The 17505-nt window shown below is 45.6% G+C and overlaps 1 protein-coding gene across 1 annotated transcript in view; it reads right to left on the reverse strand.

Annotated features, from left to right (window-relative positions):
* The window catches only part of LOC122370254, a 29633-nt gene extending 12696 nt beyond the window's left edge, over positions 1–16937 (reverse strand). The window contains exon 1 of the mRNA XM_043345700.1: positions 16875–16937. The gene's annotated coding sequence lies outside the window, so the exon portion shown is untranslated. The remainder of the gene's footprint in view (positions 1–16874) is intronic.
* Between the last annotated feature and the right edge of the window lie 568 nt (positions 16938–17505).

Raw genomic sequence — 17505 nt, forward strand, 5'->3', positions numbered from 1 at the left:
CAAAATAATCGAAGTGTCTTCACTTGTTATTTATTACACTATGCAAGTACTTTCGATTCGGCTATCCCAAAGACACCTACTATGCACGCGTCGCAAAAACAATCTTATCTTATTACCTAAAGCCATTTTTGCTGCTTCAACATCACAACAATGAGATATGCAAGAAATGAAAAAGAAAAGAAAATGAAAATGAAAATCGTAATGATTTGCACAAAGCTACAATACATATATCCATATTCTGCTTATTGTAGTAATGTGAATTAAAAACCTTCAACACTACTACGCGCAAGATAATATTTTGGACATATTTCTGGGGTACGAATCTCACTCAAGGCGAGTTTCGATCGGCCAATGGCTGCGAACCGAGACAGTCCGTCGGTGGCTCCAGCCGAGCGCCGAAGACTGGCGATCGTCTGTGAAATAGCGCCTGCGAGCCGACTTTATTTCTTCAAGTTTCGGAGCCAAACTGGCGTTACGGACTCACTCGTATGCAGGATGTCGTTTGGAAACGACTGGGACTGCTCGATCAGAGGCGGTGAGCTTCCGACATGAGGACGACGAGGCGGAGGGGCGGGCGAGGGGAGGGGGCTGATCACCGAACTGCGAGGCGTGACGCGCCGGGCCAGGCCGGACCGGGTCCGGCGGGGGCGGACAGCGCGGAGCGAACCCGAACGATGAGGCAGCTCCAGCTCTCGACTTACGAGACACATGACATGGATTTACATATGATTGGTAATATATTGCAGAAAATACCTGCTTACATGGTAAGATAGGGTTTCACAGTGAGAGAGAAAATATTACAAACAGGCTTCTAATAGCAGAGCTGTGGTTTAATGCCGATGGAACAATGCATGACGCTCTAGACAGTACTGACAGGGTCACCAGAAAACGATAATGGCGTTTTATCTATTTGTAGCATATACGCATTACTGCACTATCTGACACTGGCGTTAATAGTTCTAAAGCAGGGTGTAGGGAAGGTCAGTGCCCTCTCAGTATTACCGCAATCCATCAGAGGCTCCACTGAGATACTTAGCGCTAGATATTCACCTCACACACTAGCTTAAAGCAGCCAGAAAGGAACTGCGAGTTTCAAATGAAGCTGCGGTCCTGAGTAGTGCGGATAACGAGAAAGGAATGGCAGAATAACGAGAGGGCGGGCGAATGAGTACGAAAGATGTCATTCCGGTGAGCTCTGGTGTCTGCCAAACAGATGAATGTGTAATACGAGTAGACGTTAAGGCCAAAGATGGACTTCCTCAGAATCTTCAGACTTAAGACGGAACACGCCCTGAAAATATCAATTTAGCATAAAACAACTATAGTGCCAGCACTGAGGTACCCGAGTCGGCAAAGCATGTCACCCAAAAGGACACGGAATATTTTGACAAATGTAAAATATTTAAAGGATCTAGACTCATCCGGAATATGAAGATTAGAAATACATACGAATGATTAAGTGTTAGATATATATGTTATTATGTTTAATATATCAATCTGTGTTATCTTCATCAAAGTATCAAAGCGTTTGTGCAACAAGCACCTACAGTGTTTGCAGTAAGAACGAATGTGCAACTAGATAGTTATCCCAAAGCGTGTAGGCTGTAACTACTAACTACCACCGTCACGCCGATCGCCGTCGTCAGATTGACACACCACGAGGGAATGGAAACGAGAGAATATCCGTCGGGGCAATCAACCGATAAGCCGATTGAGTATGGACAGGTCACATTTAGACGTCCCTCATCAGACACGCAAACGAACAAAAAGAAACACAAAAAACTAACGCTCCATTTGGATAGCATAACTCAGTGTTGGTGTGTGCACCATGCAGGATGCATTATGTATTTACGTAGAACGCTATTGATATTAATGAATGCAGAGGATCGACTGCACGATCATTTGATATTCTATTCCTTGGAGGAGAAGACACAGGGAGAGTAATAAGCTGTCATGCGTAGCCAACGGCATTACAGTGTACAGCGTCGTTTGGAAATTAGAATGTTAAAAACATATGCATCATTGTTACATTAAATCATTCACAACTGTTAGTAGTAACAACATACGAGAATGTGGGAATATAAGAATAGTACAGCCCTCTGCAAACTGCGTGGTAGGTATTCTTTTTTCGACAAAAACGAGAATAACGCGAATACTATGATATTGGTCATTCGAAAATCGTGATAGCAAGACGCGCGGAACTCCGCTCCTTAAGTTGGCATCATCACCGTATTCATTTTCCATCTAGTTCGGCAACAAAACCCAAAAGCTTATATTTGCCCCCAAAACTAACTCTTGCATTTTGTTGTCACACAAGGCGTTTACCTTGTTTAGTGATAGACCTAATGGAAGGAGTGGAGCATGGCGCATCTATTTGCAGTGAGTTCCGACCGACTGATAGCATAGCCTTTGAGTTATTATCGGTTTTGCCGAATAAAGAATACCTACCACGCAGTCTGCTGAGGACTGTACATGTCACTTCTGATGTACCTCAGGTGGCCTCAGGTTCGACAGATTCAGGCGTCAAAAGTGAGTGCGCTTAAATTGTTTTGCCATTCAGACCTCTTTCAAAGCCACACATGCTGTCAGCTTCCTTAAAGTTCCCTTAGAGTGACCAGCATTGCGACAGCCGGAAGTTCTAAAGGGCGCGCACAAACACACCAATGCCATTTCGATGTAAGCACTCTTTTGTCTTCACTCAGGAAAACGATAATCAGCTTTTCCATTCAGGATCCTTCAGATGGCGAGGCCCAATTCCAGGACAGGCCCTGGTTATCGGCGAAACGACGCTTGTGGACTGAAATGAGATTTCCAGATAAGATGGCAGTGTTACAATTCTATTCAAAGGGAAACAGACGGTGGACACACAATCTCAAAGGAAAACAATTAAAAAATGAATCGTTTTTTGATTTCATGGTACTGTCTAAGAAGTTGCATTTACAGCTCTTTTAATCTTTCTTTTCATAATACAATGGACTATAGCTCATTTGCATGTTATGCATTTATACCCTTTCCATATGTACATCCGGAGTTCTTTGATTTATACACCGTTTGGAACGCTCCCAAGTGGTTAAATCAGTCATGTGGGCCCGTGGATACATGTTTCATGTCAAGCATCATTACCTGCTTTGCTCCACAAATTCGTGGATGACGGTCATTTAGCAAGTGTAAATGTCCCTGGTCACGTCAAAGGCATGTATAGGAGACATATTTTGAACTGGTCGTTGCTCATTATTTATAGAAAAGACATTTCAATTTAGCTACTAGGTGGTTCAATAAGTAAGGTAAAATGAGCAGTATAGTTCATGGAGCTCAAGAAGTTAAGCAGGATAAAATATGCCATCTGAATCTGCGAAAAAAATTCCTGTTCAACGATTTTTAGGATTTTGACTTATCCAAACAAAGTCGTTTATACGGAAACACTGATGCAGCAATGTTCTCTTCTAGAAATCAACGTTTTGTTAGGTGAACCAAAGGTCATCATAAAACTAGCGTATTGCACCCTGATGAGGATGACGCTATTGCCATTAGCAATGTTTGGTGGTGGGTGTAACGATTTAATCAGGAACACAGCAGTGTAAGAGACAAAGTTCTAGCCCAGGGAGACTTGTGCTTTTAGGCCCCTCTGGATCTGGCACAATCCGTAGTCAGCGAGCTGATTAATGGAGACCCAAAGCATCCACGTAACTGACTTCAGTAGCAGGGTGAAGTGTTATGTTGAAACAGTTCCAGACATCATCAGATACGTTAGATATTTACAAGGTCTGCACGAGTTGAATACCAAAAGAGCTCATGCCCAACCGAAGAAGGACACCGGAGGAGGCGTCAGTCAGAGGAGGCTTTGCTCTATCAGATACAGCTGAGGATGGAATTATACAACCGTGACCTGCAGCATATGAGTTTACCTTACTTATTGAGCGACCTAACTATGTGTAATACTCGGGAATGATAATGCAGCAATAAATATTCGTCACTTGTTAATGGAATGGCTAATTCAATGTCGACATATCAATTCCGATATTATGCTGAGATCACTTTCAAATGTCGTTTGATTCGTCCTGAATGTGATAAAAAGAAACAATTCACATGCTAGTTGTGCGATTCTATGCTTGTGTGTAGGGAAATAAGCAAAAGTATTCATATTAAAATATATAGAATAAAAAAGTGTTCAATATTTGTTAGTGGTGGGCGCAGCTACCCAATCTTGAAGCTGCCACTGCTACTTTTTCTCAAAGGCATTGGCTAATGGGAACTGCAGTGGACCAAAATGCATCTACTTCTGTTACTTGTATTGGGGAATTGATGAGTATAGTTATGGATTGATTTCGGTTTAAATTACCTCTGACTAGGACACAACTTAAAAAGACAGAGCATAAGATTGAAATTGAGGATCCACTGAATCAGATTAGAATTCCGTTAAATAACGATATTATTTTTTTTATAATTGGCAACCGTATTGTCTAAATTACGCATTCAGGTGTGAGCTACAGGGTGTCCCAGAAGTCTTGAAGCTTTTTTATTTTTGTCGTGTGACCTTGCTATGCGACCGATTAAGGCGAATCATGCCTCAAACGAAAGAGAATGAACTGAAATTTTGTATTTTCATGCGTAGAGCACCACTTTAGTCAGGTGGCCCCCGTTGTGAGTCGCACAAGAACGAGCGCGAGAGATCACGTTCTTCGCTGCCGCCAAGATCTCCCGGTTTGCGAAACACCGGTGTCGCCATGTCCGTTTCTTGTCAGCTTCAGAGTCTTATTCCCTGAAGCGAGCGACATAACATTAGGTATAGTCCGTTTTTCTTATCTTTAGACTTCACTCCAAGATGTGCAGATAACTTAGCACGTGACGTCACACAATTTGATAATAAAAATCAAGCGTCACGCTCATTGCCACATTGCCACTGGCTCTAACACAGCACACGCTTGCAAATCGCGTCGAACTCGCTTCAAGCGCGGAAATCGCTTCGTTCGCTGTGTTTTCACTTGCAATTCAGCTCACAGCTCGCGTCGAAAACGCATCCCGCTTGGAAAACGCTTTGCGCTCCCAACTCGCGGCTGAAACGCGTTGATTATTGATCGCACTTGACCTTTGCACGTGACATCTTAGCATATCCATGCGTCTGTTTCATGATAAAATTTTATGCGGCGTTCTTTCGATGAAATTTTTTTAGCTTTGGTATTTTAAATGACGTTCTCCTCGATCATTGATTAATCAGCACAGGTCAAATGTTACTTTCTTTTGTAGGAAATTCCTTAAAAACAGTTGATGCCATGCCACACAGGTAGTTCATCATGCCACATTGGAACTTAACTATAATTTGTTCAGTCAGTTTTAGTATTTTAGTCAGTATTTGTTTGCCACGTATCATGGTCACAATCGGTTGTTTAGAAGTTTTTCAAACGAATACATCACCGCTCTTGCAAATCTAAAAACTGTTATCGCTCAATCTAATCTAGCAATTCATTCAATCTAATAATCCAACGATTACCATCCGTATGTAAACTACATGTCTCCATGGGCGCCGCCACCGGGGGGGACGGGGGGGACGCGTCCCCCCCACTCTCAGAATGGAAGGGGGACGTCCCCCCAAACTCATTACGGAGCGAGCGAAGCGAGCGTAGTCTTTCGTCGGTTAACGGAAATTTCTGAGTATGCCGTGGTCACGCTTTTGCTAGGCTTATATCTCAGCAACCACTTGACCAATTTACATGCGGTAATTTTTGTAGGGTAGCACTAGATTCATTCCTTCTAACGAGCATCGGACTATTCCCGATGCATGTGAATGACCCCAAATGCACGTGCCACGTGAAAAACGAAGAGGTGTCAGTTTTGTAACAATTTCAATATCTCGGCAACTACTGGGCCGATTGCGCTGGAAGTTGGCATGTAGGTAGGTATACCCACTAGGCAATGCATATTCATGTGCCACAGTTGGGGTGCTGCTGCACGTGCGCACATGCAGGGGTCGATTCCAGATCTCGAGAACGGCTGAACCGATTGTGCTGAAATCTGATACATGGTTAGGGACCGGTTAGTAGGGTGCCGTGCAAAAGTCAGTTGGGATCCATTTTGCACGTGCCCACGTGCAGGGTGCCGCTTCCAGATCTCGAGAACGGCTAGGCCGATTGCGCTCAAATTTGGCACATCGTTAGGGACCGGTTAGAAGGGTGCAGTGCACAAGTTAGTTGGAGGTATCCCCTCGCAATTTCGCACGTGCAAGGCCCACCCCACCCTCTCGCTCGCTCCGTTGGTCGCCCCAAAAGGCGTTTTACTGGTTGTTATCCTACTCGAAATTTGATTAGGCCCTTCGGTCCAATGAGACCATTTCAGAGCCGCAAGTATGAAAGAATTAGTGGGAGACATTGGTCGGGGCAGCCACCCCAGTGAGCCACTTGGGATGGACCCGACCAATTGAACAGGCAGCCCAGCCCACTGGCACTCACTGCACCCGGCAAAGGACTATAGCTCCAGTGAAGCCATTCCCGCATGGGATAGAGTTGCCCGTCCAGCCCGGAGCAGGGGGTTGCGGGGTGGAGAAGAAGGATTTGACTGTCCTGAGGATGGAAGAGATGGAACGGCCGGTGCCGAATCTGAGAGGTCCAGGAGGTTTGGATACTCAGTATATGGGGTGTGGGCCTATGCACATGCATTGGTCTGACCCCTGCCACCTCGGCCAACAAAATCTCCAGCTCTTATCCGACCTGTCATCGCGGAACTGCCGATTTTTGATATCGTGATCAACGTGTGTCGTATAACACGACTGGCCGAACACGGGCCTAATATATTTCGTCTAACCAGCCAAGAACATGACTTTACACCAATCCGACCTCGAAGTCAAAATCCGAACATTTTCGAAGACTTCAACTCCGACTCTGGCCAAAACTGGCCAAAACAGTCAACTCCGACTGATTCCGGCTCCGACCCCACACTTCTGCAGTCACGCTACACTAAATTTCCGGCTTCTAAGAAATAAGCTATACGGTTGACAGGACCACAAAACTTTGAGGCGACTTGACTACTTGACTTGGCTTTCCTGACCTAAGGTTTTTTGGTATCAAGCTTGTTACACGGGCTGCAAAATTCGTATTTTGGAGCAGTTTTGCCTAATGTTTTTTTTTTTGCCAATTTTCGCGGCGCTTCGCGCCGATTCGTGCAGGAACCAAAAAGAGAGATTTGTGACTATACAACGCCCCTCCCCCACGCGGGTATGCAATATGCATTACCTATGCAATATGCATTATCGATCATATTAGTGGCATACATCAGCAATTTTACCGTGATAGAACACGAGGCTTTGCCGTGTCAAACTGAATCGGACATCAGATGTGTATATAGGTAGATACTCGGTGGGAATGCGGTCTATAGCCATTACTTTAAGGAAATACCTAAACATGGGTGTCCATTTCCGCCAAGTCGGGGGTGCCCGAGCTCTTCAAATTCCCCGCCGGCTCGGCCGGCTTGGCTTTGGAGCCTCAACAGACCGCGCGGGTCAAGGTCACCGCTAGGGCGGCGGCGGATTTGTTGCGCCCGGGCACCCCCAACTCGGTAGAAATCGCCTAAACTACTTTCCTTATTCTAGTTGTTTTGCCGTAGTTTTATGAGTTTTTAAACTTAAAATGGTCAGGAAATAATGAATATTTGCAAGAGGATTTTATATTTATTTTTACATCACTATTTTCCATCTTTCGTAGAGGCTACTTACCTATATTGCAGCGGAAGCTGATTACGCGTTGACCAAGCATAGTACGTAGTTCAAACCAGCTGAATGCTGGTTGGCTAGCATTTTTCCGTAAGGGAATGGATTCCTCGGTAAGAGAATGACAAAGTGTAATCTATGGGAATGACTTCAGTCTTCAAACCTAAAATCGATACCGATATATTTGGCTAGGGTGATCGTTGGGCCATAAAAGCTCCTGATTTGTTCTCGTCTCAGCTCAAGCTACAAAATTGTCTGTCAAGGAACTTTCTAACTTGAAAATCAAACATGTTTGTTGGAAAGCCATTGTTTTGAAAGAACTTTCGTAGGAACTTGAGTTCGCTGTCAAACAGTTTAAAATCAGAGCAGAGCCGGAATGCCCTGAAAATGGCAGATTGCATGACAGCCTTCTTAACAGTCTGAGGGATGAAAGTAAAAAAACTCAAACCCAGACCCGTAAAGGAGGGTTTCCTATAAACTGATGTAACCAGTCGTTCTCCCGCTTTTTGGACTTGCACATCTAAAAAAGGAAGGGATCCGTTCTTTTCTACCTCTTTTGTAAACCGTATCTTTGGGTGACGGCCATTCAAGAAATCCAGAAACTTGTCTACTTTGGACTGGTCGTCAAAAATAAGGAAACAGTCATCTACATACCTCCGGAAATACTTTGGGCGAAACTCAAATGACTGCCCAAATGAGTTTCGCCCAAAGTATTTCCGGAGGTATGTAGATGACTGTTTCCTTATTTTTGACGACCAGTCCAAAGTAGACAAGTTTCTGGATTTCTTGAATGGCCGTCACCCAAAGATACGGTTTACAAAAGAGGTAGAAAAGAACGGATCCCTTCCTTTTTTAGATGTGCAAGTCCAAAAAGCGGGAGAACGACTGGTTACATCAGTTTATAGGAAACCCTCCTTTACGGGTCTGGGTTTGAGTTTTTTTACTTTCATCCCTCAGACTGTTAAGAAGGCTGTCATGCAATCTGCCATTTTCAGGGCATTCCGGCTCTGCTCTGATTTTAAACTGTTTGACAGCGAACTCAAGTTCCTACGAAAGTTCTTTCAAAACAATGGCTTTCCAACAAACATGTTTGATTTTCAAGCTACAAAACTGTTATTTCAGTTCAAAACCCTATGTTAAAAGTGGCATATTTGCTTTAAACGTTGAATGCATCCGACCGAAAAAGCCACGGTAAGAATGTCTACTTTTGGGTTTTCAGTCGGTCAGCCCGTCCCCCCCAGTCAAAAATCCGTGGCGGCGCCCCTGCATGTCTCTCCTTTTGCGTTATGCAAATCACAGGACACTGGCGGATCCAGCTCAGAGTTTTGGGAGCGGCAAACCATAACAGTTCACATTCCAGGCGGTGGGGGGTCATTTCCCCCCCCCCCCCTTTAGTTTTTTCAATATATCTCGAGAACCGCTGCGCCGATCGTCACCAAACATTTAGTACCCTCCCGGGAGCAGCTAGCGCACATGGTGACCGAAATTTTTTCCAAAGACTATGATAGGTTGGCCGCAGAGTGACGTCAAAAATGACGTCAGAGTGACGTCATTTTTGCCATTTTCGACCCAAAAAAAGGTTTCGCGGGAAGAGCTGTCAGGCCTACAGCTTTAGAGATACAGAAAAATGTTTCAGACATAAAAGGTGTGGAATTAAAAGGGCTACAAAACTGCTATTTCGGTTTTTCAAATGTTTTGTATTTTGACCCCTAAAAAACGAAACATAGATTTTTTGAATATAATAGCCAAAAAATCCAAAAAGTTTTCTGAATTTCGAAAAAACGAAATATATGTGATAGTCCCTACCGCCTTCTATCTACATACCAAATTTGAGATCGATACCTCTTTTTTTGGCCAAGTTATAGCGAAAAACTGTTCAAAATTGATGACGTCAAATTTTCAAACTCAATTTTTAGCAATTCTAGACCTCGTAGCGCAAAACAAAGTCCACCATTAGACTCCCCGTGAAGGGCTGCATCGAATCGATACCCATTTTATGCAAAAATATCAACTTTGAAATTTGACCTTTTTTTACCTGACCTTGACCTGACCTCCACCAGAAAGTGACCTAAACCGTACCTGATGGTCTTGTAACCAACACCATTGAGTTGGAAATGAAAAACTGGCCATAAAACATGCATCGCATAACCTTAGTAAAATTGGGCTCATGTGGTGACCCTTGGTGACCTTTGGTGACCTGACCTGTGACCTGACCTGGTATGACCAGTGACCTCTAATAGCAACATATGTACTAGACAACTGACGCCTTATCGCTGATTTTCGACAAAATGCGTTTTACTCGGTGTTATAGCGTTTTCCCTAGAAGCCCCGTGAACGGTGAAACATTTTATCTTTGACCTGACCTGTGACGTCATCGGTGACCTCGAGGTCAATGAAATTTGGTTTCCCTCGACAAATTTGACAGGGCTATCGAACACCGTTTGAATTTTCCGGATCCGTCCAGTAGTTTCGGAGATACAGGGGGGGGGGGCAAAAAAATCCCCCCACACCGCGCAGAAGGTGGCTGGTAGGCCCACCGCCTGCCGGGTTAAGCGTTTCTTTCCATTCACCGTCTACAGGCGCAATGTTTAAATTTTGCCGTGTGGGAGGGGCAAATGCCCTATTTGCCCTCCCCTGGATCCGCCACTGTCACAGGATACTCTTAACCCTCGCCCGCACATGCCATTTTCCCATCCTAGAACGCACATGGGGGGGGGGGGTGCCATCCTCCCGCGCCATTTCGTTCCTGTTGGAGATAAAGCTTCGCGGTAGAGACCGAAAAGATTCTTTGGGAAGAGACAAATTCAATGATACCCAGTTTTACCTTATCAGGTCAGTCATCGACCTTCCAAGTCAGGTCAAACTGAAAAATGTTGCTGTTTTGGGTCACCGTTGGATATCAAGTGCGCTGCTCATCATATAGGTACCGATGACGATGCCGTTTTGTGGTGCCAAGCCAGCTAGAACCTCTTTGTCGCACTATCCGACCAGGTTTTTGCTGCTGAGGTCATTTCAGGTCAAGTTAGGTCAAGGTCAATGATATGTGTTTGCATGTCTGTGAGTGTGTGTGTGTATACTGATGTGTGCACCGATTGTTTATGTGTCCATATTACATGAAATCATGAAATGAGAAGGTTTTACCAAAAATACAGTCAAAGAAACTTCACGAAAAGTAAATTCAGCTTGCCTAAATCGCAATGATTTTAGATGACATAGGTTGACCTTGACCCTGACCTTGACATCTGTATGTACATCGTCGAACAACATGTTCCATGATAGGTGGAAGGTAAGACTGGCAAAAAAGGCCGAAATCAAGGTGTCAAAAACTGACAAGACCCATAGCCGACACAAGATATTAGGTATTTGTCATTTGGGTCATGACATGACCTGAAGAACAAGGTCATATCTCCGAAACCAAAAACCACAGAAACTTAAAATTTTTCAGTGGCCATCAAGAAAGGATAGAGGAGCAGCTATACGAAACCAGGCTTCTAGCTCTAAAAATGTTGAGTGCAGAGCAGAAAAACTACCTGGGGGGGGGGGGGGGTTCTAGCTCTAAAAATGTTGAGTGCAGAGCAGAAAAACTACCTGGGGGGGGGGAGGATGGCAACCTCCTCCTCCCCCCATGTGCGGGCGAGGGTTAACATGACATTGCAGTCTTGTTTAACCCGCGCCCCTGTTTAACCCGCGCCCCCGCTGTAGCTCGAAATTGGCGACATACTTCTGCACTCACTCAAAGCTGGCAGGTGTAGCATTCATTTTACTTTCTTATACAGCAAGCTGAAAATGATAGAGCAACTACTTATGCTTGAATTTTGTCGTTCTACAAAGGTCTGCAAAGCGGCTAAATTGCCCCGCTAGCAGGGTTATTTGGCCGGTGGGGTAGAGCAATTTGGCCGGTGTTAATTTGAGGCCTGGATTTTATGTTACGGGCAAGTCAGCTTCAGCGCCAGCAATGACCTGTGTCCTTTACGCATTTTTAGGCTGACTCGATGTCGGACTTATCTTCGAATGATTTTGACTCAGGTCTTATTTTTCCTGCACAACTGAAAATGCGCTTCCTTAGCATACACTGCTAAATCAAACATTTGCATTTTATTTGTGGTGAGAAAAACGTTAACTGTTTATTCTATAGTAAGGAAATAATCGACTAATTTCAACTAAAAAATTCTTAGCAATCAAAGAAACTACTCAGCTCAGTCTCAAATCCTCACATCTCAAAGGCCTCCGATGTCTGCAAACGAGTCGTTAATAGTGTTTACTAGCTGGAGATGTGACTATCAGTTTGGTTTGAGCAGATCCCAAGCACTTCGTCGCGCTGCTTTGAGCTGTGTCTTGCAGAGCGCCTAGGAGACAGACTGTGCCGCAATGCCACAGCCAACGGCTATAAACCCAACCAGCTCGGTACGACGACCTTATCATTACATATAGGTGGCGGAACCGGGAACGGAGGGGGGGGGGGGGCACCGGCCCCCCTTGATTTTGCCATTTTAACATAAGCCCTATGGGTGTTGCATGGAAAGAATGGGCAGTGCCCCCCCCCCTTAATTGAAGGTGTTTCGCCGCTACTACTTATCAAGTCGGTCGTTCCAGCATAGCGGTCCTGAGAGCACCGTCAAAGCTGTTCCACTAGCACCGGCAAAATTATCCCGCATTGCCATTCTGAAAAGTTTTGTCTGCAAAGTCGTTGTGGTTTTACGGAAATAGATGAAATTACTCTTGAAAACGCTGAACATCTAAGCAATGGGACCACAATGTCAAAATTTGTCTACAGCCCGAAATTTACATGCCAGGCATATAATTTTTCGAACGGAAGTAAAAGTTACCATTTGCTAATCAAATTTATGTTTTACTGATTTTGAAGAAAATTACGAACGGAAGGTTTTTGAAAAAAAAAATCCATGGATTCCTCATTTTATGTTGACCGCAGTACAAGATACGTGTTAAGATTTCTTTAAACATCGAAACATAAAAACTAAACAACTTAATACATTTTACGCATAAAATTGTCAATCAAATGAATACCGATGTGCTGAAAGCAGGAGACCACGCCGGTATTTAGTTAAAATTGCCGTAAGCTAAGGTGCTTTATTTGGTTTCCATGGTTACTGACGCTATTACGCTTGCATTTCGCGAGCAGAGAAGCTGAAAAGTTGAAACAGATTCAACTTTTCAGCTTGCAACTCGCGCCGGACTGATTTTGCTTGCGTTTCGCTCGCGTTTCGCTCGCGTTTTCCGAGCGGGATCCGGCGTGATTTCGCGGCGTAAAAGCGAGACGACCTGCGTGTTGGGAGCTGAAAATATGCCATGTATTGCAATGGGAGAAGCGAGACGCGATTCGCGAGCTTAAAAGCTGTGTTCCGGCCTTAAAAGCGAACACACCATATGTCTGCTGTGTATCAAGGAAATCTGAGACTTTTATATATCTTTTGAAATTTATATCCATTCGTATACAATAATATGCAATGCTCTCAAAACTTCGGCAAGGAAAACCGATCGGTGCACAAGCGAGACAAGTGGTTTATAATGTTTACCAATATTTTATTCGAAAGAAAGATGAATACCTCAAGCAAGGTGATGAGAGTGCAGCGGCTAGCATTAACGTAGCGAAGGAGACCAGCTCTGCTACTGGAGTGTCGATTGCCTCTGTTAATGCATTCAAGAGTGGAATAGAGACACATGGATGCCAGTCTCCAGCCCGCCAGCGCCCTAACAGGGGGCCACGCGAGTACTTCGACGAGTTTGACCAGTGCGCGTTCAGAAGAATGGTGCATGCCATGTACCTGGAAGGGAAAAAGGTCACTTTGGACACCATTAGAACGGCAGTTCAGGACAAGTTCGAGCAGACTATCTCGCGCTCAACCATACGAAAGCAGCTGTTCCAAATAGGATTCAAGTTCCGACAAGTGAACAACCGAAAGCTGCTGGTTGAAAAACCTCAGGTGGTGGCAGCCCGGAACGCGTTCCTGAGACGCATTCGGAAGATTAGAAGCTCCGACCCAGAGCGCACTATAGTGTACTTGGACGAGACCTGGTATAACCAGTTTGATATGCGAACGGTCGCGTGGTTGGACAGTGACGACGTGGCCGGCCATAAGCCAGTGACAGGGAAGGGCAAGCGCCTAATCATAGTCGATGCTGGCTCGGACAGCGGCTTCACCCCAGGAGCATTCATGTGTATGAGGACGGACGGCAAGTCTGCCGACTATCACACGTCTATGAACGCGAGCTGTTTCGAGGACTGGTTTCGACTCCAACTTCTGCCGAACCTGCCAGCGAATAGCGTGATCATTATGGATAACGCCTCGTATCATTCAAGATGTGCTAACAAGGCACCTACAGCTAGCTGGAGGAAGGAAGCGATCCAAGAATGGCTGCGGGTACATGATGTCAATCCTGATCCGGACTTGCGGAAGGTCGAGCTTCTTGAGCTGGTTCGCCCTCTGAAACAGACACGCGAGTATGTGTTGGACAAGGTGGCACAGGAGGCCGGTCATGAAGTACTGAGGTTGCCCCCATATCATTGCGACCTCAATCCGATTGAAATGGTTTGGGCAAACATGAAGACGCACGTCCGCCAGTTCAACAACACTGGGCATCTGAATGACGTGGAAAGGCTGCTGCTGGATAGCCGAGACGCCGCGCCACCGGACTTGTGGCGAAACTGCTGCCGCCACGTGCGAGAACTGGAAGAGGTGTACTGGCGAGCAGATGGTATGATGGAGGACATCGAGCCAGTGATCGTGTCACTTCAGGATTCGAGCAGTGACGACAGTGACAGTGAAAGTGATTGAGGGCGCATGGGACTATAGCGACATATATTTGCGACGGGTTGATATTTGTTTTAGCACCATAATAATGCGACGAATCAAAGGATTACAACGGGCTGTTGCTTAGCGCGCTCAAGCAGCTGAGCCTTATTTTCGTAATGGATGCGTGCAAACATGTCAGGAGACTTTCTGATCAGTAAATCATTATGTTGCTAATGTTTTCTCGGAGATCCAATACTCTGTTTCCTGGCTCGCTTCATGAAATAAAGCTCTGAAGCTGACCAGAAACGGGCATGGCGACACCGGTGTTTCGCAAACCGGGAGATCTTGGCGGCAGCGAACAACGTGATCTCTCGTGCTCAATCTTGTGCGACTCACAGTGGGGGCTACCTGACTAAAGTGGTGCTCTACGCATGAAAATACAAAACTTCAGTTCATTCTCTTTCGTTTGAGGCGTCATTTGCCTTAAACCGCGCCCTGCTGGGGGTCCTGGATTTCCACGCCCTGCTGGGGGGGGGGGGGGGGGCGTTTGAACACCCCCCCCTTCTAACTCGACTCCTGGGCCACGTAGCGATACGCGGAAGGCGGCGTTCGAAAAAGCGTCAAAAATAATGAGGAAATCACTTCGGTCAAGTTTTTGGTCAGGTCAAAGGTCAGGTCACCAGAGGTCATTGAAGGCAAAATTTCGCCGATTTCCAGGTCGAATGTCGACAATTTCCAAGAAGCCAACGCATAACTCGGGAACCAATAGAGCTACAGCGCCGCGGAAAAGCGCATTCGATAGCCCTATTAACGCCCTTTCTGAGTAATGTTCTCAGATTTGACCTAACGTCAACGGTTTTGCCTGCAGGGGGCAAAAACTACAAAAATAGCCGATTTTTTCGAAAACAGTTTTTCTGCAATAACTTTTGACCCAAGCCTTGAACGAGCTTACTTTTACCGGCATCGTGTTCCTCTCGTCAAGACGCATCGAATGAGCTATAACTTAACCTTGAAAGGTCAACTTGAAAATTTGACCTCAGGTCAAGGTCATGACCTGACCGGAAAGGGTCATGTTGCATATCAGTCGATCCGTATCGTCGAGCTGAACACATCTAAGGCGTTTTCATCGCTCTAGCATGCCTCTATCAAAAGTTATTTGCGAAAAACTGTTAGATACCATTCGTGACCTAAGATGACCTCAGGGCATAAACAGGGGTCACGGACACCATTTCCATGTTCAGTGTGTCTAAGCCACTTGTAATTCAGCGTTTGGGAGTTTTTATAATGTCTTTCGTCCAAAAGAGGCGCATTTCAATTTTCTCCCATTGACTTATAATGGGGAAGTCGCAAAATTGACCTGACCTTAGATCATCGATATCAAAATTCTGAGATACACATTTTGTACATGCTATTGCTCTTAGCAATCGCTGAAAGTTTCAAAGCGATCGGTCACTCGGTGTAGCTATGACAGACATTGAAACTTTTTATGAGGTGAGGTCACTTCAAGTGACCTGGTGACCTGACCTTGAATGACCTTGGTCTGAAATTTTCACAACATGTGTAGAATTGATGTATAATAAGGTGTGCCAAAAACGGCGGCGCTCCGCGCCGCCGTTTTTGAGATATTCGCGAAAAACCAAAAGGGGGGGTGTTCAAACACCCCCCCAGCAGGGCGCGGGTTAATCAATAATCAGTGGCATAGCAAGGTCACACGACAAAAATGAAAAAGCTTCAAGACTTCTGGGACACCCTGTATATAACGATATCCATAAAAGTTGTCAAAAGCTTATTTTGTCGCACTTTAAAGATTAAAGGCCATTTTTAAGAATGAAGATTTCCATGATGTTCTTTGATGCCTTACACCAAATCGTTACATGGTAAAGATCGTATTGACCAAGATTCCTTTACCGGTCTATGAGATTGAATGAGCTGTGACATATCAACAGTGATATAAAGTAAAAACACTTTAGCAACAAAGCGGAATGTTGCATCTTCGTGCCAACTCATCCCGCGAATGGGTCCAGTCACGAGTGCATGCACAGTCTCTTCAGATCATAAGTTGAAATAACGCCAAAAGTGACACATGCCGAAACTATGCCAAACACAATAGTGGCTGTAGAGGAGGATAGAGGCTCACGCACGGCACTAATTTTCCATTTAAAGCTATCTGAAGGAAGTGTCTTCAAACAGTTTCAGGACCAGCCCCGATACTATCACCCTGAAACTATTTGAAACATTGCCCACAAAAATGATGCTAATTACACAACATATGCTACGATATAAGATAATTCATATGACTTCACTATGCATAACACAAATTGTAAGTTGATAATAAGATAGTAGGACAGGTACCTAAGTTGATGGTGATGGTTAAAACGGTTACCGACTGATTCTTTCAGGCGTGCAGGGTCACTGCGGTGCCTCACCTCCCTCGCGTGCGCCCGCGTCTGGAGCGCTGTCGGCCTCAGCTGCTGGAGAGTACGCTAGACGCCGCGGATCAGCTCGGTCGGCTGCCGTCCGGCTCAGCGCGGTCACCTCCTATATAGTGCGGCCGTGGGAGGAGCGCGGACGGCGGAGGCGGCGGCGCGGCACCTGCGCCGGCGGACCGCACTGTCGAGACCGACGGGACCGACGGGACCGATGGGGTCCGCTCTGGACATGGGCCCGCCCGTCAGGACCGTTGGGACCTCTGTGGACACGCCGAGGCCCGCCGGGACAGACGGCACCTTGGGGACCGCCCCTGGGCGCGGAGTCGCATCGGCCGACATTAGCCCATTAGTGGTCGCGATGTCCGAGTGTGGCCGACATCTGTGACGGCCAGGCAGACGCGATGGGATCGCACTCCTGCTGATTGCTGGTGCGTGAGGACGGAGCTGGAGACAGCAATATGTGTAGGCGCCGAACTGACACAGGATGGCTTCCGAGAGTCCGAGACCTCTGATGCCCTGCGAAATTTCGTTGATAGCGCAAATTAGGTCTACCGTATGATGGATAAATGAGGTAAAAAATTGTGCGCTTATTTCAGCTTCATTTTTTGGCCAAATCCTGCTATCAATA

Source organism: Amphibalanus amphitrite, unplaced genomic scaffold, assembly GCF_019059575.1.
Source record: "Amphibalanus amphitrite isolate SeventyFive unplaced genomic scaffold, NRLGWU_Aamphi_draft 001114F_arrow, whole genome shotgun sequence".
NCBI classification, from domain to species: Eukaryota; Metazoa; Arthropoda; class Thecostraca; order Balanomorpha; family Balanidae; genus Amphibalanus; species Amphibalanus amphitrite.